The sequence below is a fragment of the Triturus cristatus genome, chromosome 6, assembly GCF_964204655.1.
Source record: "Triturus cristatus chromosome 6, aTriCri1.1, whole genome shotgun sequence".
Taxonomy (NCBI): domain Eukaryota; kingdom Metazoa; phylum Chordata; class Amphibia; order Caudata; family Salamandridae; genus Triturus; species Triturus cristatus.
In genome coordinates this window covers 1,328,384,248-1,328,410,996 of record NC_140589.1, presented here as the reverse complement: position 1 = coordinate 1,328,410,996, position 26,749 = coordinate 1,328,384,248, and the positions used below count along the sequence as shown (strand labels likewise).

The 26,749-nt window shown below is 44.3% G+C and overlaps 1 protein-coding gene across 4 annotated transcripts in view; it reads right to left on the bottom strand.

The window, feature by feature from the left end:
* The window catches only part of NINL (ninein like), a 441,695-nt gene extending 415,592 nt beyond the window's left edge, over nt 1-26,103 (bottom strand). For all 4 annotated transcript variants that reach the window (XM_085612328.1, XM_085612329.1, XM_085612330.1 and 1 more), the window contains exon 1: nt 25,981-26,103. The gene's annotated coding sequence lies outside the window, so the exon portion shown is untranslated. The remainder of the gene's footprint in view (nt 1-25,980) is intronic.
* Between the last annotated feature and the right edge of the window lie 646 nt (nt 26,104-26,749).

The window sequence follows — 26,749 nt, the reverse complement described above, 5'->3', positions numbered from 1 at the left end:
TTCACTTAGGCCTACCTTGGCAAGCATGCAATGTTTTTTTAAATGTATATATTTATGTATCACACACATCTGCCACAGGCATTAAAAGTAACAAAAAGCAGATGTGCTGCCTTCTAAATGTGGCATGCATTTTTTTTAAAAAAATAAGTTAAAAAATGACAGAGGGCAAAAATAAATGTACAAATATAAATGCAGTGAATCTAGAGATTGGCCCAACACCATTCGCACTGAAGGCGACAACTTCTAATACAGGATGTGTACAAGCAAAATACCAACACTGGCTGAAGGGGGCTGACCGATTACCCCATGTCATAAGCTGCGATGGACGGAAGCAAAATATAAATCACACTTTCTTGAACAGACCAATGGATGATGAGGGCAGACCGAAAGCTCCAGCATGCATATATTTTTGGGAAAACATGATCCAGCATGCATATTTTAATGTATGTACTTTTTTGGAAACCATTTAGTTGGGAAAAAAATAAAACTTTCTCTGTGCCAGACCTAAAAATAGATATAACTATCACTACCTTGCACCAGCAGTTAAAAAAGGAAGCATATGGTTGTGTGTGTGTTTTTTTTTTTTACGAAGCATGCCTAGTGTGGGAATTTGTATACTGCAGGGAGTCTTGTCGGCTAATGCACAGTATGTAGTGTGGAACTCACACTCTTTCTTGTGGGCTCTTCAATGTAGCGTAGCTTCGTAAAGCACAGCTATGAGCAGGAGTTCAGGAGGATAGACAGCTGGAAACGGATCAGCACTCGCTGCCTCCTCTGAATTAAAACAAAGCTGCCGTTTTCTTAAATTAGTTTGGGGCTTTCCACACAATACTAACGATTATTAGGTGCCCTAACTTCTTAAGTATCGGTGCACCGCCACACACAATGAGCCTCACCCACGCAAACTCGACTCATTCGTGAAGCCATCTTCTAGGGACTGACGTCGCCTTTCTCAGGAACGCCTTTGTGAGCACCTGAACTCTGAAATGCAGCGCGAGCCTTCTGCGCAACAAAAACAATGACATCACCCACGTGTGGTCCCAAGGCTCCAATTAAACCTGCATGTTTTGACAGTACACCTTCATGGAACATTCTCGATGAACTACAGGCTACCGTACTCTTCAGCCACTGTAGTGCTCCAGCATGTATCAAGGTCTTTACAACAAACTCTGTGAGCACTACAAGCTGTTCCACAAATGCTGAAGACATTAAACCGCTCTCTTGGCTTCCACAGCCTTAATTCTTGATTCACAATCTCATACAGCCAGGCATGTGGCATGATATTTTTGGGGCCCGGGCACTGCTGAAGTTGTAAAAGAATAAGTGCCGGCGCCCAATGTTTTGCTTAGAAGTCCACGACTAACGATATTGAAGATTGGGGTACGGAATGCCAAGGCAGCGAAGTACTGATTCCACTTCATGCCTCTTTCTCCCTCCTCCAGGCACTCCCTGCTTTTTCATCTCACTTTTTACTCGTTTCTTTAAGCCCAGCTTTCTTCCTTTCTCACTGTTTTCCATCTTTCTCTTCCTCCTCCTTTTGTGTTTCCCTCTCTCTTGCCCTGGATCAAAATCTGTTTAGGAAAAATAAGAGCCGGTTCCCAAAAATGAGTGTCTGTTGGCCCCACCTGCAACCACAGGCTCAAATTAAGCACTGGCCTGGGTCAGCAAACCTACAGCATCTGGCTTTATACAGGCCATGATAGATTGCTCGCCATTAAAACAAGCATTGGCATAGCCAATAGGTCTCGCTTTTGGGACCTTATAAGTATTTAGCTATGCAGCACAATATCCTTGGTGCAATAACATCAACTGTTGCATGGCTAACATCTTATAAGGTCCCAAAAGCGAGACCTATTGGCTATGCCAATGCTTGTTTTTAGAGGCCTGGCATGCAGTTTTAAATGTAGGCTGGTAAGAAAGGTGCCAACACGAGGGGCAAGGTCTAGAGCGAAATAAGATAGGAAGAGAGGCGAGTTATAATGAGATAGCACAAATAGAAAGGTGGAGCACAGAATGACAGGTCAGATAAACAAAGTAGCGAGGCAGAGAGGCAGGTAGAGCCGGTGGGATGAAAAATAGAAAGATATGAGAAGTAGAGAGTAAAGAGGTGCAGATGAGGTAGAGAGATGAGGCTAATACAGAGGAAGGGTGAGGGAGAAGTAGAGAATGGTGAAATAGGGAGAGAGAGACAGAGGTAAGACAGATGTATTAAACAAGCGAGACACTGGAAGCAGAGAGAGTGAACGGAAACAGTGAAGGAGATAGAAAGAGAGATGAAAGCAAAGGGAGTGATAGATGGAGTGGAAGAGGTAGAGAGAGCATTGTAGAGAGAAATAAATAAAATAATGGTAAAGGTAAGGGAAAGAGGACATCAATAAAAAAAAGAGACATAGAAGGCCAATAGGTGAGGTAAATTGAGAGGCTAGATAGTGTATGAGAGGTGGGGAAGAGAGAGATGAGGCAGTGAGTTGCGAGGCAGAGAGAGAAATGAAAGAGAGAATGGTGAGGTACAAAGAGGCATGCAAGAGGTAGAGAAAGGTAAGGTATGGATGGCAAAAATGATAGAAAGGGTAAGATAAAGAGATGAAATGAAGAGGGAGGTGAAGTAAATTGAAGAGAAATGAAGGAGAATGAGATGCAAACAGAGCAGCAAGATGCAGAAAGAAGAGAAAGTAGAGAGAGAGAGAGAGAGAAAGACAGAGAGAGAGAGAGAGAGGCACTTGAGGAAAAGAGAGGGGCAGAGAGCTGACCGAGAGCTAGAGATCTAGAGGTAGGATCGGAGAGAGATGGCAAGTTGAGGTCATGAGCGGTAAGTGCAGTGGGGCACTGAGGTTTATTGAAAGAGAGGTGTGACGTACAGAGAGAGTTTAAAGGTAGAGCAATAGTGTGGTAAGTACGTAGCCATGTATAAACAGACAGGTAAAAAGGGAGTGTTTAGGTAAAGGAATGAGACATGGGAAAAGAAAGGTGCGACAGAGAAAGAAATGTATTGGGTGGTATAGAGAAGTGACAACTAGTCACAGAGTGTGGTATGTAGAGAAGTAAGTTAGAGAGAAGGGCAGGGATTTAGTCTCTGGTCAGGTAAAGAGAGTTAACTTACAACAAGAGAGGAAGAGGGAGAGATGAAGGAGGGAAATGTGAGTAGAGGTGGGAGGTAGAGAGGCAAAACAAACAGGAGCTAAGAGTAAGTTAATGGAAGGCAGACAGAAAGTGGAGAGGTAAAGAAGGGTTAGCAAGACAGGGAAATGGATGATAGAGCAAGAAGTAGGTGAGGTAGAGAAAGAGGTGGATAGAGAGGTTGAAAATTGTGGGATAGGTAGAGAAAGGACGAGTCAGAAGGGGTAAGGGGAAGATGGTAACACACAGAAAGAGAGAGAACAAGAAAGAGCGAGAGATAGTCTTCTGTTTTGATCACTTTAACAGGGTGAGCCTTAAAAGATGGGGGCCTTTAGCAATTGACCAAGAAGCCCGTCCATGCCTTAAAACAGGCTTAAAGGTCATTACCTCTAAAGGGGAATTTTACAGCACAAATATATTTTGGGGGAAAAAGCCATATGTTTTTATTTCCTTTAAGTTTTCCCAACATTGAATAAAATCAAGTCACTGGCTTATATGACATTTCACATAGGAGAAAGATATACCTACATAGTGACAAGACACTTCCCACCCTCCACTCACGGATTGCAAAATACGTCAGTAACAATAAACAGAGATAATAAATGTGTGCATAGCTGAGGACAACCTGTCTCCTCCATCTGTGCCCAAATACATCTCTTAAGACTCAGAATCCTCTCAGATTTATGCATCTGCCTATTCCTACTATCAAAGGGCCAAGTGACCTGGGATAAGCCAAGGCTAGTGAACCCTCCTTTAAATGTATAAGTAGAGTATTCCACAGTGTGTCAGATTTACTATCCCGACACCTCAAGTCCCATGACAGTCTTTCCATAGGAAACAGCTTCAGTAGAGCAAGCGTGAGAGGAAAAGAGGAAGTGCGAGCAAAGAGAGCTAGAGAGAGAGAGAGAAAGAAAAAGAGAGAGATTGGAAAGTAGGCAGAGAAAAGGAAAGGAGAGAGACAGAGGTGAAGAGAACAACAGATAAGAGGGAAGACAGAGACAGAGAGAAAGAGACAGGAAGACATACGCAGAGACAAAAGAAATAGAGAGGGAAAGTGAAAGAGGACGAGAGTGAGAGGGGTGAAACGGAAGCTCAGAGAGACAAGCATGCGCACCTCGCGCTGACATTTTTTTTTTTTAAAAAGCCGTGAAGGCTTCAGCGGCAGAGAGAGGCGGAGGGATGCACCTGCGAGTGGTACGCGCACGCTGGGAGAGCTCTTTTTCAAAGCACATACTCGTTCTTGTGGCGCGCCGATGCGCACTCCCGTAAGCTGTATGCCGCCACAAGCACGAGTATGTGCTTTGAAAAAGTGCTGCACGACGGCTAAAGGTCTCCTATGCAGCGCATGCGCTCTGCGTAGGCGAGACCTAAAAGATCAGTGGAGGTTAGCATTAAGATCTATGAGCATATATGTTGCAACAAGCAACATGTGTATCGGACTCTGAAAAAAAAGTCCTGGTGCATAAGGAACCCCTTGCGCCCCCTTCTGACAGGCCTGTATACAGCCCCTACACTATGGGTGAACGAACACACCTTGCAATGTATGAGTTAGCTACAAACTCCTCATTTTAGGTTGGTAGACCAAGGTATTTGGTAATTTCTTTGATAAGAAACTCTGAAAAAAAGAATGGAGCTTGTGTCAATTCTCTAGATAATGACGAGCCACAGAACATCAAACAAGATGGCGGTGATGGGGTAGGTTCGAAGGCAGTGTCTGCTCTGATGTCTAAACCTCACAGACAGTTATTTCTACTTTTTTGTTGTTGTGCACAAATGTGCCATACAATTAGAGACGAGACCGGCGAATGCACAGCATGTAATAATTGAACTATTGTCACTACAGTAGGTAACGTTGCAAAGCATAAACTCCCTTTGTTCCAAGTTTCTGTACGGATTCATGGTGAGTGGGGATACACATTTTTTGCTACTTTTTTGCATTCGGCTTGAAAGCGCAGCTGCCTTGCAGGAGCTTTTCTTATCAACACATTAACATACACCTAGAGTGGGCTTTTGCTCCTCTCCAAAGGAGTACTCTCTCACGTAATGCTAATGGCTGTTAGGTGTATCATTCCGCCTCCTATTCAACGCATGAAGGACTATTTCACATTCAAAACTATGCTCAATCTTCACACATTCAATTAATTGTCATGTAAACATTCTATATGCAAGGTAAACATTATTTTCACTGAAGCAGCTTTTTTTATGGTTTCATCTGGACTCAGCTTAATGACTGTGTCTATATACTGCATTAGATTGCAATTGCATTTATGTAGTGCTTATCACCCCTGTTGAGGCAGTGAAGCGCTTTATGGTTAGTAGCAAGTTGCTCTAAACCGAGGTCAATTTAGCGGTATTTGGTTAGTGGATTTAGAGCCGGATTACCCGTTTGGCGGATGGGATACTCCATCACAAACGTGACGGATATCCCATCCGCCATATTACAAGTTGTATAGGATATAATGGAATTGTAATTTGACAGGCAAGATATATGTCATGTTTGTGATTGAGTATCCCATCCGCAAAACTTGTAATCAGACCCTTGGTCTTGCATCCTCAGACGAATCTCTGCCGTGCTTTCCACAGTTTGGGGTGGAATTAGCGGGAATCAGATGACACAACTAACTTGGGGGGCTATGAAGGAAGGGGTTAGGGGCTGTGGGTGGGGATGTGTGCAATTCAGGCAAGTACACAAAGAAAAGTAGGTCAGATATAACGCAGTTTTCTGCATTAGCACATCAAAGCCTATTGGCTTTGGCATTTCTTGCAGACCACGAGTCTTGCCCTGTTTTCTGAGTGACTGAAGGCCGCACTGTATATTCCATTCAGGTTTGGTTCTGAGTCATTCTGTTATTTAGTCAAAGTAAGGAATGCCGAATATGTGGCAAGAAAGAAAACAGGGGCACACTCCTGTCACAACATTGTCTAGTTATTCCAAGGCTGCAATATTGACTACTTGCCCTGTTTTGTTACGCAGTTAGTCACGGACCTCGGGACACAGAAAAGATTTATGTTTTGGCTTGAATGAAAGATGTGGACAGCGTTCCCAAAAACTTTTAAAGAGCTCAGTCCATGGAAGCAATCACCCGTCACCTATTTGTCTGCCTGCGTCGAGAAGAGAAGCTTTCTACGTCTGCCACAGACACACAATCGGGTCGAAAGAAAATATTACGAGGGCACCGACTGTCTCATCTCCAATGGGGACGTGGGCTTAGCTCAGTGGGGCGAAGGGCGGGGGGGGGGATAGCTCAGTAGGGCGGGGGAGGGGTTAGCTCAAGGGGGGGGGGGGGCTTGGGCCCGGCAGCTGGGGACGAGGGGGGTTGTTTAATGGGTAGTAGTTTGCATTTACATGTAAACGCCAGTCTTCTCGGGCCAGGATTACAGTGGTAATGGGGGTGGGCTGCAGCGCATCACGTGCCAAGGACGCATTGTCTACAGACTTTCGACTCAGAACAATAAAGTTCTAATCCCCAATTGACCTCGTTGCGTGACCCTAGGCTGTGCACATTACCTTATTCCTCTGGGCACCGCACTCAAACTTCATTCTTCCTACGTGTATTACTTGTGCCCGAGAAAGGTTATGCAAATGCGTATGCTTAGATCACGCAACTACGTCAGTGGACGCTTCCTGAGGAGTGTGGATTCCCACAGTCACCATAACACCTCAGGGTGATAAAGAGGATGTGCCCGAGAGGGGGCTAATGTCAGAGGAAGGGGCAATGAAAATGTTGTGAACACCCACAAAGTTGCACATTAGTCTGTATTTCCAAGAATGTGTAAATCCTTTCCCCCATGTATCTCCAATCTCAAACCTGCACCAAAGTCAATGCGCTTTTGCTGTATTCCTTCCAACCCCGCCCATTTTACGGGTGGTGTTGAGGTGAGGGAGTATTCGCAGAGAAAATTATTTTCCTTGTGAAGAAAAAAAACATAACAGACATATCAAAGTAATCCGAACCTTAGCACCGTGAGGATATTACACAAATCAGCCAGTCTGCCCTCATGTAGTCATGCCAGGGAGAGGAGCGACAAATACTTTCTTCAAACGAGCGCACCTGGGGATTGTATGAATGTGTTAAACACACAAAAGCCGTGCTGCTCACAAAGCTTCATATCCGCCAGAATTAGAATCGCTCAGAAAGAGAGACTACGTCAGCGCGGAGCCCTGTAATAATAAAACGGAGGGTTTGGCATTAAAATTACCATAAATCCATAACAGCTGTGATGCAGGTGAAATTAATTCTCAGATTCCCTATGGTGCAATGTTGCTATTAACCAGGACGTCTCTCTTTAATTTCCGGGTTTTTCCTCAATGTAAGTTTACTTTGAGGCAGGCAGGTTCCCGCATATTCTGGTGCCGGAAGGACTCAGAGTTGCGAGGCGACTCGGTACATTTATTTGTAAATGTTTGATAGGCTCTTGCCACCGCTTATAGCCAGGGACGTAGCTAGCAATGGCGCAGGGGTGCAGTTGCACGGGGCCCAACAGGTTTAGAGGCTACCTGAAGGGTGAATATTGGTGAGTTTAACAACCGTAGTCAATAATAATAATAATCCACATTTGTAAAGCGCAAACAATCACCCGTAAGGGTCGCTAGATGCTGGGGGCCGTCGAGAAGATTAAGCAAGCTATTGCCCAAAGTCACATGGTGCTGGGCTAATCTGCCGCCGGCGCCGGGGATCGAACCGTGATGATCCCCAGAGTCCGGAGTCAGTCGCCCTGGCCGCGGCGCCACACCTCTTCCAATGGCTCATTTGCCTTCCTGGCACCAGGGTTCATGGCGCAATACGAAAACTCTTGTGTAGCACTCACCACCACTGCATTTTAATTTTTCATCGCATTTAACCATGGTGCGTTGTCTTTACACAGCTGCACTGTGCTCAATTCATCAGCACTGAAGGATGAAGAGCGGGCAGGCCACACCCTGCAGTAGCCAGAGGAGACGCGGATCTATGCAGAAGGTGCATTAAATCCCTTTGCTAAATTCCAGCTTAATGATGGAAGATCTTCCAATAAGCATTGCACCAACACTGCATACGATGCTAGCGGTGGGGCTCGAAAGCTGTTTTGAAATGTGTTTTGTGTTCGGCTGTTGTTAATGCTTCCGGGTGAGCATATACACTGGTGCTCGCAGACAATGGCACCTTGCACAACCATGTGTACACTGCAGGCCGGGCTTCAATGGAAGCGTAACGCATCACTATTTACAAAGCTCTGAGGCTTCCCAGTGTGGTATGTGACTCTGAGCTGCACACTGTAACCACGAGCTTTCTGTCGAGCTAAAAATGGCACCGAAGCCCACAGTTCTGACCATTTTATTGACACACGTCATAATACTGGCTACGTCGGCCTCGTCCTCAGGTGAATATCGCTGCAGGAGGCTTTCTCTTGATAGCAGTGATATCCGGCGGGATGGTGTTATCAAGAATGACTGACTACGTCATTTTTATAACCACTTGAATAATGCACCTCAAGCTATCAATAGAGGTAGACCCCTTTTCCCCATTCCTTTTCCAACCTTTGAGGTTCCAACATATAATAGATTTCAAGCTTTTTGCTCTTTGGACCTGAATGATTGACAGCCAAAGGTTGGTGGGTTTAATGCGAACGTACATGGGGCTATGTTTAACATGATACCACGACGGGGCAACATTGATACCACGTCTGCTACAAATGGGGCCACAAATGATCTTATCAGCATCTGGCCGAAGCATGTGCCCGATGTTGAGAGAGTTGCAGCCAATTCGACTGACACCTGGGCCGGGTATACCGACGCAGGTCCAGCCGAAGACAGGCCGGATTGGATTGTAGATATGGTATACGATAACCAGACCTGTATCTCTGAAAGTTGTATTAAGAAGGGGACAACCATGGTGAGTTGGAATATAGCAGGATGGGCTTCAAAGGAAAACAATCAGGGTTGGGTGGACCTAGTTGGGTCGTACGATATCCTCTGTTTGCAGGAAACGTGGTGTACCAGTAAACCTAGTGTTGATGGCTTCGCCTGTTACAGCTTGGAAGCCATAGAATCAAGACATGGTAGAGCTAAGGGTTGGTTTGCTTTTTCTGTTGTCCGTGGATTTATCACTTACAGTTGTTAAACATATAACTGCAGGAACACACTCACAAATTCTGTGGGTTAGAGAAAAGGACGGCCACGAGGTGGTATTAATACATTTTTACAATAACATTTTTAATAATACCCGACATCTAGTTATTGAGGAACTAGAAAAGGCACTCATGAAGCTTGTTACCAAAGCAAAATGTTCTTTTAACTTCATCTGGTTAGGTGATTTTAATCTTACCATTTGCCCTTTATCCCTTTCTAGGGCTTGTGGAGTGCTAGACAATAGTGATAATTATATATCACATTTTCCCCATAATGCATATGGTGACGCAATTAACAATCTCATGGCAACTTATGATTTACAGTTACTGCAACCTGGTAAGGATGCAGATGGCCAAGCTATTCCCACTTATACGGGAAGGAACCTTAATTCCCTCATTGATCATGTTATGGTGTCATCATTTATTGTGCCCAATTTTCGGACATCAATAATACAGGATCCTTCACTTAGTGATCATAATCGTATCGTAATGGTTACTGAGATATGGAAGCGTAGCAGACAACAGGTGACAAAAAGCCCGTGTAACATTGAGTCACATAGGCGAAATGGAACACGGTTGAGATGGAAGGGGGATAAATCGGCAGCTGTCATGGGTATGATCGTATCTAAATCCTTGGTTGAAATTGAAGGCATTCTGAATCTGGATAGTACATCTACTGTTATCATGAATAACTTTATCAAAATTAATAAAACTATTGAGGGTGTCTTCACCACTAGTAGGACGGCTAAGTCCCATCAGGGAAAGGGTTGGTTCGATCATACATGTACCTCTAGCTCAACCCGACTGAAACAGGCCCTAGGAGTTAGGCCTAGGGATAAAACCTTGGTTGCCTACTTAAGATCTGAATATAAATTGGCACTGTTTAGAAGGAAGAAGGATTTACAACAAGAAGCGTGGGATAACCTATCGCAGGCGGCTGAAACTTCAGATAACTGCCTGTTCTGGTCCACGGTTAATTCTCCTTTTCTCAGGGACGATAAAGTACCACACCTTGTATCTAATGTTGGTAGCGAGGCCTGGATTTCTCTTTTTACGGCCATATTTCAAGGAACAGGTCCTGTTGATGTTGAACCAAGAATTTAGCCCATAGTCCCTCTAGACATTACTCTGTCAGAAGTTGAGAACAGTATTAAGTCTAGTATGGGGGGGAAGGCGCAGGGCCCAGATGGAGTACCCATCGATGTTTATAAGACAGTACTACTGATGTGGGGACCCATACTTACCCTGGTACTGAATGCTGCCGTAACAACCCTGATTCCACCTACATGGGGAGATTCGATCATTGTCCCTATTTATAAGAAAGGGGACAAGGCGGTAGCTAGTAATTATCGTCCGATCAGTCTGCTCGACTCCTCAGTAAAAATTATGAGCAGAGTATTGTTATTTAGGCTGGAAGAGTGGGCGGAAGCAAATGAGATCCTGGCAAGCTTGCAATATGGGTTTAGAAAGGGACGTGGAACAATAGATCAATGCCTGAACTTGGATTTAATTATCGGAAAGTATACTAGGGCCAAGCCAGGCACATTATATCTTTGCTTTGCCGATCTAAGCAGTGCATTTGACCTAGTGGACCATTCCATCTTATGGCCAGTCCTGTTGGAACTTGGCGCACCAGAGGCTATCATTTTTTTCTTAGCAAGATTATATGATAGAATGCAAACATGTGTGCGTTTCGGGGTAGGAGGGGAGTGTACCCCAAATTTTGACATAAAACGTGGGATAAGACAGGGCTGTGTCCTAGCCCCTTTTCTGTTTACTTTCTTTATTAATGCGGTCGATTCGGTCTTGAAAACAGTTAAAGCAGATGCTCCCCAGATTGGTGGAACAGGCGTCCCAGTTCTGCTTTATGCGGACGATGCTGTGCTCCTGTCCCGGACCCCGATAGGTCTGCAGCGACTAATGGACCAGTTTTCAGACTTTATCAGTAAACGGAGGCTAGTCATTAATAAGAGTAAAACTCACACTATGGTTTGTGGTACTAGAGGTAAAAAAAATCATGCCTTTTTTATCGATGGGATGAAAGTCTAGGATGTGGATAAATTCTATTATTTGGGTGTTATCTTTTCTCATGATGGTAGTTGGTCCCATGATTTATAGAATGCTAGGTCCTAAATGAAGAAAAGTGCCTACGGTATTTTTAAATTTGCCACTAAGATCGGCGACAGAAGAATCAGTGACATGATCCAAATATATAATGCCAGAAGTGTTTCCATCGCATTATATGGGGCTGGGTTGTGGGGCCATACTAATGTTGACTCCTTGCACAGGGAAGAAAACTGTTTTGTCAAAAAATTGCTTTGTGTCCCCACCTCAGCCTCCACTGATTTAATTCATAGAGAAGTTGGGGTTGCCCACTTAAGTGACCTGATTTTGTTAAGGCCACTAATGGTATGGCGTGCAATCTGGACTAAGGAGGAGAGAGTTTTTAATCAGTCTGTAATTGAGGACTGTCTTAAACTGGACAATTTTTTGAATATACCATGGCTCAAGTATATTGTGGATAGCTTTGATACTATATTTGGACTCGATATAGCGGCAGATCCTGGTTCTGCTGGCAATTTTTCAAAGTTAGATATGAAAAATATTTTCTTGATGTATCGAGCCCAAAAACGTGCAGTTTTAAGTGGACGCCTCTCCTCAGTTATTCTGTACAATAAATATATGTATAGTGATGGCTTCCAACTGTATTTGAGCCTGGTAACTAAACCAGCTCATAGGTTTGTTCTGACTAGACTCAGGCTGGGGATGGCCCACGGGTTGGTGGCTTTTCCACAACTAAAGAAACAGCCAGTTGGACCGTGCCCATGTGATAGTCACTCGAAACAGAGCACCCTGCACTTTATGCTAATTTGCACTCTTTTCTTGAACATGAGGATTGTCCATTTAAAACCAATTTTTAAAAAATATGCTATTTCTAATGTGAAGGATGCTATGAAATTGATTTATGAATTGAATTCTCCGGACAAATGTTTTTTTATTGCTACGTTTTTATGTACGTCTTTTCAGCTTAGGAAAAGCATGATTTTTTAATCTTTTATGTGTTTCTTTTTGTATAGCATTTTGCTTGTGTGCTTTTATGGTCATTGTTTCTTGAATGTACCGAATAAAGCTTCATGAAATGAAATGACTGACTACGTCATAGTATAGAAAAGCCCGCTTTAATGAAACAGGTATCAGCTGTAGCTGGAGTCTGACAACTGTGGCAGTTCCACCTTCCAGAGATGAACCAGCCGTTGTTTTTGCAGACTCTTCTCCAAACTTTACACATGACCCACCTTGTGAACAAGGCAGTTGTTTTTGAAGATAACACGTGGCTGAGGGCAGCAGTGCAAAGACTTTAACCCTGCCGCAACGTGATACGAGCACCGACGCCCAATCTTGCCTCAGTGTGTAGTGCTGTTTGAGGTGGTCCGTGTCGCTTTGGGAAGCCTGCTTTTGTTGTCTCCTGAGGACATGACCACAGCCCGGAGCCATCTTGGACTGAATAAAGTATGCAGCTGTTCACAGCGTGGAGATATGCGCTGGCACAGATATTACCAAGACATTCACATGAGTGTCTTGGAAAAAGGGCAAGGGTGTGGGCATATATGGAATGAAGGACCCTTGAGGTACATAAGGCTATATTGAAAGTCATCAAGGGGCTCGGTGACTATATAGAGGAAGGTGGTAATATTCTTTCATCACACAAGAAAGGGTCATTTTAGGTCTGGTGTTGGCCAAACCCTTTAGATTTTACTAAATGTGTATACACAATAAGCTTACTTCTAGTTCCTTCCAGTCAATCCTCTTCATCCATTTGTCTGTAATTCCATCATTCACATTTCCTACCACACTCTACAGAAAATGCAGCAAGGGACAGTTGGTCAGCTCACTTCAGCCACTGGCCAACATTACTGTGAGTGACGCCATTCTGCTCTTTCACAAGGAGCACATCCGCCCACCAAGTAGTTCCCTTCAGTTCCAGGGACTATTTAGGCATTGTGAGCTTTTTCCAAATACATAATATATATATATATATATATCTATATATATATATTACCTACTGGCGGTCGCCAGTAGGTAGTTATAGTTAGGACCGTGTTTCCATAGGAAATCTCAAAATTCTATTTTGAATAACTTTGGCGCCGGTTGACGAATCCTCGCAACATTTTCAAAACTAATGGGGCGCTCCGCTCAGCTCCTACCCTGAAAGTCTTGGGGGGATTCGTCAAGCGGGGGCCGAGAAAAAGGGGGGGTCCCAAAACACGTTTTCCCCATGGATTTTTCCATAGGGACTTTAGTCGCAGCTACAGCCCGAACGGCTGAACAGAATTATGTGAAATTTGGCAGAGAGGTGGCCATAAGGTCTATGAAGTGCCTTTTGCAGGTTTGGTGTAAATCTGTTCAGTATTTCCTGAGAAATTAGCATTTAAATCAATATATATATCTATACACGCGCAGCGTGCGCGCACTGAGCAAGTCCTGTGCGCGCACCCTGCCGTGCGCGAGCGCACTTCTGATTGGTTGTTAGATGTCAGTAAACATTCGAATCGGTGGAAATCAGGAGGCGGCGGCCGCCATTTTGTCTCTTGCATAAAGAGGGGGTGATAAACAAAGGGGGAGAACGTGTAAAGGGGGCAGAGTGGGGAGATATTGACCCACTAGGCATTATAAGGGGGTCACAGTATGACCTTGTAGGGCAAAAACAAGATTTATATTTTGAAAAAAAAAAATCGCCGAGTGCGCGCACCCAGTGCGCACCCGAAATAAAAAAAAAAGAATAAAAAAAGAATAAAAAAAAAAAATCGCATTTAAGTGATTAGATATAAGGTGGCTCTAAAAAGAGCCCTTGTGTTTATGGAGTGTTTTTCGGTACCTACAAGTAAGTACCGATGCAGAGTCTAAAGTTCAAGAGGAAGACTCTGTTGCCTTCATCAGTGAAGTGTACACCATCTCCTCTATAAATGTCTTGCATGTTGTAACGCAAGTTGTTGTGGTATATAGAACCCATACCATAGTCTCTGAGGAAAGCAGAAATAGATTTGTTGACGTGCTTCCTTGCTTTGTCAATCTGTGGACAAAATTGGTTGGATAGTATCCTCGTAGGTTTTTAATTTATTTTCCAATTGCTTTAGGAAATCCGTGACAGTTTTCTCAGTTTTAGATTTGTCCAGTTCTTGTCTTAGATCTGACAATTCCTTCCTGGTTGTTTCAAGATCAATTTTTGCATATTTAACTAGCATCTCCAACATGCCTTTGCATGTTTTGGCCATGAACGAAGACCATTCTTTTAACAATTCTGGATTTGGGTTTTCGTAAGTTGGAATGATAGCAATTCAGAGTCCTCTGGGTACTCTATTTACCTCTATGTAGTTGGTTAACAATGTTATTTCCCACCATTTATTTATCTCTCTTTTTGATAGCTTTTCCAGTTGGGACAACTTCTGTTTTAAGGAAGATTCCACTGTATTGCCACGGACGCTCGTCGTTGTTAGGACACTTATGTTGTCCAAGCCTTCATCGAATAAAGATAGTGCCTCGTTCCTTCTCTGAGTTTCCCATTCATTCATGTTTTGGACATATAGCAGAAGTCAATTCACAAACGTGTCCCTCGGCACCCAGCGCAAGATTCTGTGCCAGGGTGCTGCGTCTGCCTCCCAATCGTTACGATACCGGTAGCGTAGGCAGAAACGAGATACAGACAGAGATACTGCCTCAAACCCCTCCCTCCGGTGTGAATTCATGACACCTCCCCGCCTGTTCCCAAAACGCCCGCTTACGATAAAATATCGATATCACTGTAGTGGAAGCGGTGGGAGCAGTTCAATTTTAGTGTTTCCAGAAGTTCGTCGTGAAATCACCGCTCTCCTCCCTCGCGACGCCGGTGCCAGCAACGGTCACAACTCCGCCAAGGACAACACAATAAACCTTTATTGTGTCAAACAAACAGAACTACGCGTTTCGGCGAAGCCTTTGTCAAGTTGCTGACCTGTGCCCAAATTCCCTTAGAAATACAGGTCATGGTTAATAGACATGAAAGAAAACATTACGAGCTCCCCGTATGGCTCAAAACGAAAAACAAATTCAATCATCAACAATAATTTTTCGATAATTTTTCAATGACATCACTGACGACATCACTGATGACATCATTCATTGAGTATGTGTTTCTGAACAGTTTTAATATGTTTAATATATATAGGGAAAGGCCTGTTGAAGAATAAGTGGGTGTACAAGTGTGTGAATGGATGATTTTCTAGTTGCGTAACTGACTCTATAAGTGAGTCATTACATGTATCTTACTGCAGACTAGTGACTAAACTGTGTGAATGTCTGTATGTGTCTGTGTGTTGGTGTATAAGTGGCTGCCTGGTTTTGTGAATAGCTATATGAGTGTCTATATGGGTTATTGATTTGTTGTCTGAGTATCTGTATGGGTGCCTGAGTGTTTGTGTGGGTAGGGTGTGTGTGACTCTGTGACTAGATGTGTGAGTGGGTGATTCAGTGGGTGCATGGTTTTAAGAGTGTATCTGTGATGGACTGTATGGTTGGGTGACTGTATGTAAGGGTGTGTTAGTGATTGAATGTATATCTCAGTTGTACATGTGTCAGTAACTACATATGTGAAACGCAGTGTATATGTGTGTAAGAGTATATAACTATCTCTATGTGAGAGTGTGTGATTTTGGGAGTGGCTGTATGCGCCATAGTGCAAGGATATCTGTGTCATGTGCTGTTTGTTTTTCTGCAGGACGACACAGAATTTGTTAGTATTTTTATGAGTAAGTGAACTTGAGTGTGTTTAACTGTATAGGTGAGCAAATTGGACTGTGATTAATTATTTGCATGACTGACTAGATGTGTCAGTACCTCAATGGATGATTGGCGGTGTGTGAGTGTCTATATAGGTGTATAAATGCACAGACCTAAAAGTCAATGAGTGGATGTGTAGTTATTGGTATTGGAGTATCTATGGTTGTCAAAATGGCCGTCTAAAATTTTGAGTCGGTGTATCAAAGGTTATATTAGGGTGTGAGAAGGTGCACTAATTTGTCACATGGATGACGTCATCAGTGATGTCATCAGTGATGTCATTTGAGATGTCGTCAGTGATGTCATCAGTGATCTCACTGACCATGTCATGAGTGATGTAATATGTGACGTCATCAGCAGCGCATTGCGGGGGCACGAGTTATAGTTAGCTGAACTAACTATAACAGGGGAATTTCTAGGGTTTTGTACGAGGGAAATGTCCAGCTAACTAGAACGCCCCTGAAACCGATGGTTTTTTCAGTGATATATATATATATATATATATATATATATTCACGCTCCAACTTGCCCTCAGGCGCGGCAGCACTCCCCAACAACACCTTCGGATAAAAGCTCAGATCACACTCTGTATTCTTTCTGTCCTCATGTCGACAATTACTGCCTGACGCGTTTCTGGGCATCCGCCCTCATCAGAGGCTTCGACAAAAGAGATTGTGCATTGTAGACACACCCACATTTATTCATAATTAACCGCCCGTGGATGGGCTCACTCAGGTGAGTGAAACGCTTTGACTTGTGGGTCTTGTAGTGCCTATTGATTAGTACCTTGAGGGTTGCACGAATATTGTCCATGAAAAGGTCCTGAATGGGCCCCCAAAGTGTGAGTGCGCCATAGATTCCTGTTGTTGGTCCATAGCCGAGGCCCAGAGGATTCCAGGCCCCGTGGCCCCCAGTCATCGCGGGGTGGTGCACGCCGCTACGGCCGGGCCGGCCGCATACAAATTCACGCTCCAACTTGCCCTCAGGCGCGGCAGCTCGCGATGACTGGGGGCCACGGGGCCTGGAATCCTCTGGGCCTCGGCTATGGACCAACAACAGGAATCTATGGCGCACGCACACTTTGGGGGCCCATTCAGGACCTTTTCATGGACAATATTCGTGCAACCATCAAGGTACTAATCAATAGGCACTACAAGACCCACAAGTCAAAGCGTTTCACTCACCTGAGTGAGCCCATCCACGGGCGGTTAATTATGAATAAATGTGGGTGTGTCTACAATGCACAATCTCTTTTGTCGAAGCCTCTGATGAGGGCGGATGCCCAGAAACGCGTCAGGCAGTAATTGTCGACATGAAGACAGAAAGAATACAGAGTGTGATCTGAGCTTTTATCCGAAGGTGTTGTTGGGGAGTGCTGCTGCGCCTGAGGGCAAGTTGGAGCGTGAAATATATATATATATATATATATATATATATATATATATATATATATATATATATATATATATATATATATAGGAGTTTTTAAAGCATTAATAAGGATCAATATTCTTTTACAATTGAGGTTGTTGTAATAGGCAACTCTCACATTAAGTTCAGAAATATCTTTCCCAACACTTGTCATCATTAACTGATAACAGCTAAGTAGAAGTCTGGCAAGTGGAGCAGAGATCAACGCAACCTGCAAATCAAAACTTTGAGTCCTAGCATGATCAATTCAAAATTAGACTAGAACACTGCTTAAATTCCCTACAAAAAAGTAATAAATTACAGCATGTATAAGATATAAAAACATTAAAAAAAAAAAAATAGTGATACTCTGCTGCCAAGTATACACAAACGTTTAAAAGCAAAGAGTCAATTTATCAAGCGGGAACGGATTCAGGCTTTACTCAAAGAGGTGATCAATGAGAGGTTACACTACGCTATACACTACACTAGTTTTTACATTACTGTGTTGCCTCGATATTACATTTACAATACCTACCAAGCCCAAGAACAATCGGCACAAGTGTGTTCCTCACTTGGAAAGAGGGAGGCAGAATACCTATCTTGTGAGGGCAGTACAGGCAGGAAAGTTGATAAAATATTAGGGAAGACTTGAAGAAGTAAGTGTGCAGAATTTCTTCGATAAAGTAAATTAAATCGTTTGTGGGTGTCTGGGTCCGCACCACAAAGTTTATGAAACAGGGACAGGTGAGGTGGGTTTAAGCTCCTTGCTGATGGCATGCTATTCTCATCAGGTTTTATTAGGAGGAATGTTCACACTCTGAGACCCTGAGCTTCAAAGCATCCCCTGCTTTTCAGCTTCTACATGTGGAGACCACCCATAACCCCAAATTCCCCGTGGACTCTCAGCAGCATGCAAACCATGGATCGTCCATGCCTTCCTGTTCCACAGTCTAAACCTAAGTCGTGGGGGGTCTCGAGTCCACCACTCAAATGGATATGATCCTTACTACTAAATAGGACCCAACAAGTTATGACTAGTCCTCAACACTTCACAGCCTCCTATTCAGGATCCCAGGACACAATCCCCATCTGCGCTAATACTAAATATTTATATGCACCAAAGAGCAAGAGTTTTTCAACACAGTATTCTCTTTCCCATGTGTGAGTCAATGGAACCCACGTCCTAAATTAGAAAACACTTCCTTTAACCTAAAAAACCATGACTGAAGATCTGCTCTTGGGGTACACACTGAAAAAATGCTCTATCTTTCGAAAGACCACAAACACTAGATTCAGTAGTAATGTCAGAAATAATACATCCATTGAGTAACCAGATGTCACAGGATTCCCCCTAAAGTTATGGTTTTTCAGTATTCGGTTTTCTGATGGTTTTCAATTACATACAAGCCGGGTTTTTAAGAGCGGCTCAGGTGCACAGAATTAATAATTTAAATAATGTCAAGCATGGTCATGTTTCCACCTCCCTTCCCTGTAGAGAGAGTAATTGCTTTAAAGTCTCACCTAATGTGCTGCTTCACCTCATTCATAAGTCACAGCAAAATTTAAAGAGGAGTCAATCCGCATTAATGTTAAGTGTAATTTGTATAATGCATAATCGTCAATGGTCTCTTCTTAGCGCTTGTGAGAAAATTACAAACAACACCAACTGTTACCTGCCACAATACCCACTTCAGAACTTCTCTTGCCCGAAAAGCCTGCATAAACAGAAGAGTTTTCAATTTTTTCCTGGATGGAAGGAGAGTGGCTTCCCCACGCACATTCTCCGGCAACTTATTCCACAACTGGGGAATCAATACTGAAAAGGCTCGTCCACCCATGGTGACTTTGTCAAACCGTGGACAGGACAACAGGCTTGCCTCAGACGATCGGCGGCATCGCCCTGAAACATATCTCCTTAGACGGTCTTTGATATATCATGGTATCATTCCATACAGGACCTTATGTGCAATACGTAGGCCCTTAAACCTAGTCCTCTGCTTAATTGGAAGCCAATGCAGTTGTTGCAGCAATGGTGTAGCATGTGAACGCCTTGGAAGCTTAAAAATTAATCTTGCAGGAATGTACATTACTACTTGAAGCTTTCCTAACAGCTTGCCCGGGAGCCCAATATATAGCACATTACCGTAATCCAGTTGCGACACAATCAGTGCCGTCACCTAAGTTTGCATACTTGAAAAGGATAGAAGGGGTACCATCTTCCGAAGTTGCTTTAGAAGGTCCACACAATTTCATACCACTGTTGTCACCTTACAAAGATGCACTCGGGCACAATCCAGGTTTACCAGCCTTCCCCTGAGCTTTATCACAGTCTGTGAATGAACTAGAGGACGGACTATAACTTATTTAATAAAAACAAGATTTTGAAGTGTTTTCCTCTGACTAGCTATAACCTAAATGTACACAATATTAATGATATATGAAGTTTTAGAAAAGTGCTCGGAATGTTCTCTATTTTGTTCTATGTGTACAGGATGCAAAATAATTAGGCTTGGGTATGAAATTCCTCTCCGCTCGCGGACTTTGCGGAGTTTTTCCCACTCTGTGAAGCATGTGGAGTCCTGAAAAACTGCGCTCCCCGTAACAGAGCAGAGGTTTTTCATTGCTTAAGCTCACCAACGCGAGAAAAATCTTACTCCAGGCCACCTCCCAGCAAGACTTCTCAAAGCGGGTGGTCTCGGATGGCTGCTACAGTTGAGAAACCTTCCATTTGCATTGAGGAAGTTGCCGCTTGAGTAGAACATCTACTCAAGTGGCAGAAAGAAGCAGCGCCCTCTTGCGCTGTGCATGCTGCCGTTTGCACTGATTTTCTATCACGGGACAAAAACCTAGCGCAAAAAAATCAGCACAAACGGCGTGTCCTAATGCACTCTGCCGCTTGCGGAACTCCGTGTAGAGCGTGGAGTGTTTTTTAATCACTTTGCAGAGTTCCGCGTAGTGGAACCCTGTCCAGGCCTACAAATAATTCCTTTTTCAAATGAGTGCCAAATGTTAGTCCTACTTCTATATCTGTACCCCATCAAGGTTCTTCACTTTGTATATCCGGTCACTCTATACATTTAGGGGATCTCCTTTACTTGGGTTTTCTTTTGTACCTTAGGTTGGTGTCAAAAGAGAGCATCTCTAACTAGTTCCTAAATGACGCCTCCCTTTTCTGTTTCAACCATAACGTGAGGCCTATGACAGGCTCAGTAATGACAAGACCATGTAAACTTGTTTTACTCAGTTGTTCTAAAGAACATTCATAAAAATTACAAAGGATGCAAAACTAACCCACCCCCACAATAAGCCACAAATTGAACAGCTACATCAAGGTTGCCCTGAAGTCTCTTCATTGCGTTTCATTAGAATCAGGAAGCAATGACAATGTATTTGATGTCATGCATAAGGCCTTCTGGGACTAGAACTGGGTCTGCCTACAATTGCTAGGCTCATTCTACAGTCTGCTGGTACTATCAGATCAGGGTAGTACAAAGTGATTAGCTAAAGATTACACCTGGAACAGATGGGTGAAGGTATCTCTAGTTAAAAGGAACACAATTTTGAAACGCTGTAAACTCCAGGCTAAGGGCTCACTGCTTTTTAGAAATTATCAACAGACAGCCCTCTTAAAATGGTGATACAAGTATGGCTAAACATAAAGTGCCTAAGTAGTAAACAAGATTCGAACTTAACACCCATGGCTGGAGAACTCTTACAAAATATGCATATTTTGTGATTATTGCATGTATATAGTATTGATATATGGAAGCCATTTTTCATCCAAGCTGTAAGAAGCTGTTGTTGACTTGAATATGGATTCGCTACTCATTGGCAAACCGCTTTCTTAAATCTGCCCACTGCCTTAGTGGACTGTCAATTGCCTAGGAGTGTTCTTTGCACCACCACGCATTCCTGAAGGAGGTGATGGACGGCCTGGTCAGGCATAGTATTGATCACCCCACTGGATCCCACTTCTCTTGATCAGGACCTTAAACAGACGATAGCTCCTTGCGGAAAAAGGTGTCTCACAGCAAGAGAGGCAAAGTGTTCAGCACATGACAGCTGTCACCCTAACCCTGCCTGCCACCATGCCCAGGTACACAGTGGCCTCATCTCTGACATGATGGAGGGCCCAGCAGTGCAGAGGTAGGGATGGATGTAAAACAACATAAGCTGATCGTAGGCGTACCCAACTTCCGACTTGTGATTAGGAACACGGGCTCCTCCAAAGTAGCAGAAGTACCGCTGTCTAGAGCTGCCTCGGTGAAGCTCATGTCCTTCATATCTTGTGTAATGTTATGTGGTCCCACAGTGATTTGAAGTAACCAATAGGAAGCATAACAGTGATAAAAAAACCACAATAATGATGCAAACTCAAACTGCTGACTGGACAACTTTGTACCAATCTAATCGAAGAGTGAACAGATATAGAAGAAAATGGATAGTGTAATTTCATAATCACAGAAAACAGCTGAGTAGAAACACAGAGCAAATATCTGTAAACATGGGGGCATGGCAATCAGTTTATGAGTTAGTAACATACTGTTTCATGGGTAAGCAGGCTGCCTAGAAAAAGAAATACCCAGTACACTGTACACTTCGCATTAAAAGACATTTAATAAATAGAATGGGTTTACTTTATTTGTGTAAAACAACTCTAAGTACACAGAAAGGGACTATAATGGGATATCTATTTAACTAGTTACCTTATTAAACAGAAAAGTGAAAATCCCTCTGATCTTTCACATACCTTAACTTGGTGCAACAGGAAGGAACACAAATTCATGATTATAACAAATTCTGCTTGTCAGGAACAAATACCAACTGAAAGCAGCAAACACCAAGGAACAGTTACAAGATGCAACGAGAATTTTCTCTGCTAGTTCCAGATATATCCAAAATGCTGCTGCATGCCAGGAAGTGGATGCGGTAAAAACCAATTGGAACTGGAATTTTTAGCTTTTTTGCAGAACGCAAAACTGTTGTCAAACTGTAAAATGCTGCTGAAGCAACTGAGTCAACCTACAAATGGTACCTCGTTATCAGGATGAAAATGCTTAAAATAAAATACAAATAATATACCTGCATGGGCATGTAAATCTATCAAGTAACTATGGGGGCACTGTAGAAGCCTGAGAGTACAGACTGGTATCCAGGGCTCCAAGTCATCCAGGGCTAAGTCCTGGCAAAGAAAAAAAACGTATGTTGAGACAGGGCCTATTTTCGACCTTCACCTCTTGAAGGAGAAAGAACAAAAAACAACTCAGCCCCAGGAAATGGAACTGTCGTGTTTTATCACCAATATATTTTGGTGGCATCAGGACTTGACGCCAGGTTTCTCTGCCCACTAAAGTGAACTGCACTCCTTGTTGTTGGCTAGATTTTTAGAGCACTCACTAGCTGACTTGAGCCGGTTTCTTAACACTCCCTTTTTTTTCAGATATGGGTCCATAAGACAGATATTGTACGGCTTTTCTCTGGGTCATGTCGCTCCAAGTGGTCACAGGACAATGTCCGTGGTGAAGGTTTTTTCTATCATTGATGTCCCATGGCCTATGATACTATTTAATTCCAATCGAATAAGCAAGCTATCCCCCTTCACACGTGACTCTCTGATGGTACCAGTAGCGAGTGGTCAAAGCGCTGCTTACTTTTACATTGAACTAGTCACATTTCTTATTGTTTACCGCCCAGGTTAAGGTGCTCTGTCAACTTTTTAATATCTGGTTGTAGTCTGATTTCGGTTATTACTTATCGAGCAAGACTTCATTTTATTCTCTTGCTTCTAAATATGCGGATGTAAATTGACTGATGTTTTAATAAAGGATCGAATAAAAGTGTTTGATTTGTTTGGTTGGCATCATTGGGTTTGGGCATTCCGTCACTTTCGTGCTTTTGAAATGCCAAATGCCCAGTATAGTCTGCAAGTGACTCGCCGAGATGGTTTAACTCCCTAACAATCCTACCGGAGATCACACACCTTTTTTAATTATTAAACACACACATTCTTTAGATGTTTCCTCTTCCGAATCGATGGAAACTACCCTCCAGGCCAGCGCAGGAGGGGCTATCCGATTCCGTTTCACCGGCAGGTGCCTTGCTGTGCCTTTACCCCACCCCGCACCCCCTCCAATGGGTACCATGTTGTGTACTTTTTTAAACACAAGCCTGGCTGAGTCCTGGAAAATCCAAGAAGCAGGGGAAGCAAGATAAAAGTACAAGACTGGCTGTCTGTCACCCGAGGGCGGTACCACGAACCCTATTGTACGCAAGGAAAAGGCCCTGGACAGCCGCAAGGGGCAGCAGTGCGCCTCACTCGCCTCTAGGCGCCTGTGCCACTGCACCGGCCATGTCATGTCAGCAGGCTGGGGCCCACGTGGGAAGGTGAAGCAAAGGATGTGATGGTTTGGTCAGACTGTTTCAGATCTATCCGTAAGCAAATTATTCATGGAATTTGCGGGGTCGCGACAATGTCACCCTTACTATATGAAATGGGTTCATACCGATTAAATATTGGGAAACCCTAAAAAGCATGTTCATCCGGTAACCTTACGTCCACGTACTTATTAATAGTGGTGTAGTGCGATACGGAAGCAAATTACACCCTCGAGGTGTCCTCTAGTGCCATGATGTGGCACAGGGCTTAACACAGTGATATAAAATCAACACTAATACTTATTAAATAACGCAATCCAGACGATGACGCCCCCTCCTCCCCCCCCCCACCCCCCCCCCCCCCCCAACAACTCAAGACAACTGACTCTCGGGGCAAATACGCATTTCCCACGCCACGTGGTGCAATTTAGAAACGTGCCTGACAGATCTGCAGTCTTGCCCTGCTGGTCGAGAATAATTCTTAAAACAGATTGTTTCCAACAGCGTTTCCCTTTAATTTATGTGTAATGTGGGAGAGACTATTGCAGACATTTAGCAGAGAAATGCTGAGTTTATGTTTCACACAACATCCACAAAAAGTTTTTTAGAGTTCAAAACAGTACCTCACATTTGAGAAATGGGAGGGAGGTACAGATTATTTGGAGTAATATTTGTGAGCTGCTGCTGTGTTACAATATTGAAAACACACGTCACTATCCCTGAATATTACATGTAACAACTTTAGACGAATGTGCATGTGCACTCTCAGTGACCTGGCCAACGACGGCATTAAAGGAGCAGAAGTCGGAACATAATTTCAAAGCTGTTCCAAAAGGGGGCCCCAAATACGTTTGGCCCGGCCCCCAAAATCCTTAAATTGTTCCTTCGTGCATAAAAAAAGAACGCGTCCACCACTTAGTTAGCAGACTTTTGTTCCGATGAGTGAACGATATTTTATTGAATAACGCGCCACGCATGTCATAGGCCGCACACACTCCCTGTGCCCACACACTCCCTGTGCCAACCTTCCATTCTTCACACATCAGGCTGCGCCTCCGAGGATCAAGCCCCTGGCACGCCACTGACGGCCTGTTGTGCTTCGTGTCTAGGCCGGAGGGGGCATCATGGGATGTGAGAGCAGCGCAGATGAGTGTTTCAAGTGCCCTCAGTGATCCCCTGCGGCCACTCCAATGCCACCCGTGCACACCAACTCTAGCCATCACCAGACCACAAGCACTCTGTCCTATGAGCGCCGATGCCACCACACACTGCACCGGTGCCCCTTTCCACGTCAGTAAGGAAGCGAACCCCAACTGTCTGCTTTCTAATTTGCATCCCAGTGCTTGTTGCATTTTTCACCGGTTATAAGCCCAGGTCCTGAAAATGTTTAAGCACTATAAGGACACTCGTTATTAGTCCCGCGACAAGCATACGTTCTGGAAACTTTCTTTTTGTTAAAAGACCAACAAAAGTGGGCATGGAATTTTTCACGGAAACGACTTATACCCATATCCAGGCACTGCTGCAAGCAACAAGCTGCACTGCCAGAGGGGGGCACCTGAAATCAGACAGTAGCACTGGAGAAACACAGAGGCAACTGCCAGGGCAACTGTCTGGCACAACTGCCATCAGCAGGGTGCACTGGCACTGCCAGAGGGGGCACACTGAAATAAGATAGTAATACTGGAGAACGACAGAGGCAGCTGCCAGGGCAACTGCCTGGCACTACTGCCATCAACATGGTGCACTGGCAATGCCATAGGGGGCAAAGTGAAACACGATGGAATACAAAAAGAAGTGTCTGCAGATTACTGGGCAGTTGGTGAATGACTCCTCTTTAGAGGAAAGCAACCCAAAACACTACCACCTACACTGTTGATCTGGTAAAGGTACCCAGAGTCCCTCTCTCTCTGTCACGCGCTCCCACTTCACCCTGGCGATAACACTGGTCTATCTGGCTGGGGTGAGAGGGCAAAGGCGAACAAGAGTGGTATGAACAGCGCCGCGAAAGAGGTTATCCATGTGTCCACGTAATAGAGAGATAGCAACAGGGCGAAACTTGCCTCTTCCCTCCTCCTCCCTCGGGCCACAGAGCCTCCGATCCCGCCGCGGTGTCTCCCCCCAGTCCCCCGGGGGCTCTGGACTCCCCGCACTCACCTCACTCTGCCTCGCTGCCTCGGCCGCGGCTCCCCCATGCTCCCGGGGACCCGCTTGTTGCTCTGGCGGCTTTGTGCTCCCGGCTGCCTCGCTCCTCTGCCTCAGCTGCTCCTCAGGTTTCAGGGCTTAGTGCGAGGGGGAGGGGCGGGGCCGAGCCTTCCTCCAGCGCCGCTGCTCGGCCTCAGCCCTGCATCCCTCTCCTCCCGATCCCTCCCCGCCTACCCGCCGGAGTAGCAGCGCTCATCTTCCACAGCCAGGCTTCCTCTCCTCTCCGCCAGACGATCGCAGCCTCCCCTGCCGGCGAGGAGGGGCGCGGCGGCTCCTTTAACCCCCACTATTCCTGCAATAAATACAAAGTATACTCAAGGCATACTCGAATAAAACTCAAAACAAACTTTATTGTTATGACAGGTACAAGTCAATTGCTACCGAAGTCACTTCTTCCACAGATCCAATAAAGCTTAACCAGCACATCCCCAAGTCAGCACTTCGTTATCGAAATTAACAAGAAAAATCGCTCCACCAACTGACAGTCATGCACCACCACCCACAGAATCAAGAGAGAGTCAGAACTTGACTTGTGCAGAAAACTGGGACACTAGGAGAAAGAGACACAAACTGTTATAAAGGGAAAAAGCAGGGATACAAAACTGGCAAAAGAGAGATAAAGAGGAAGCGTAGGGTGAAAAGAGAAGGACGACACAGAATCAAAACTAGGCAGCCTTGGAATTAGGCGGCCCCAACATTCGACAGGGATGGCATGGCTCCA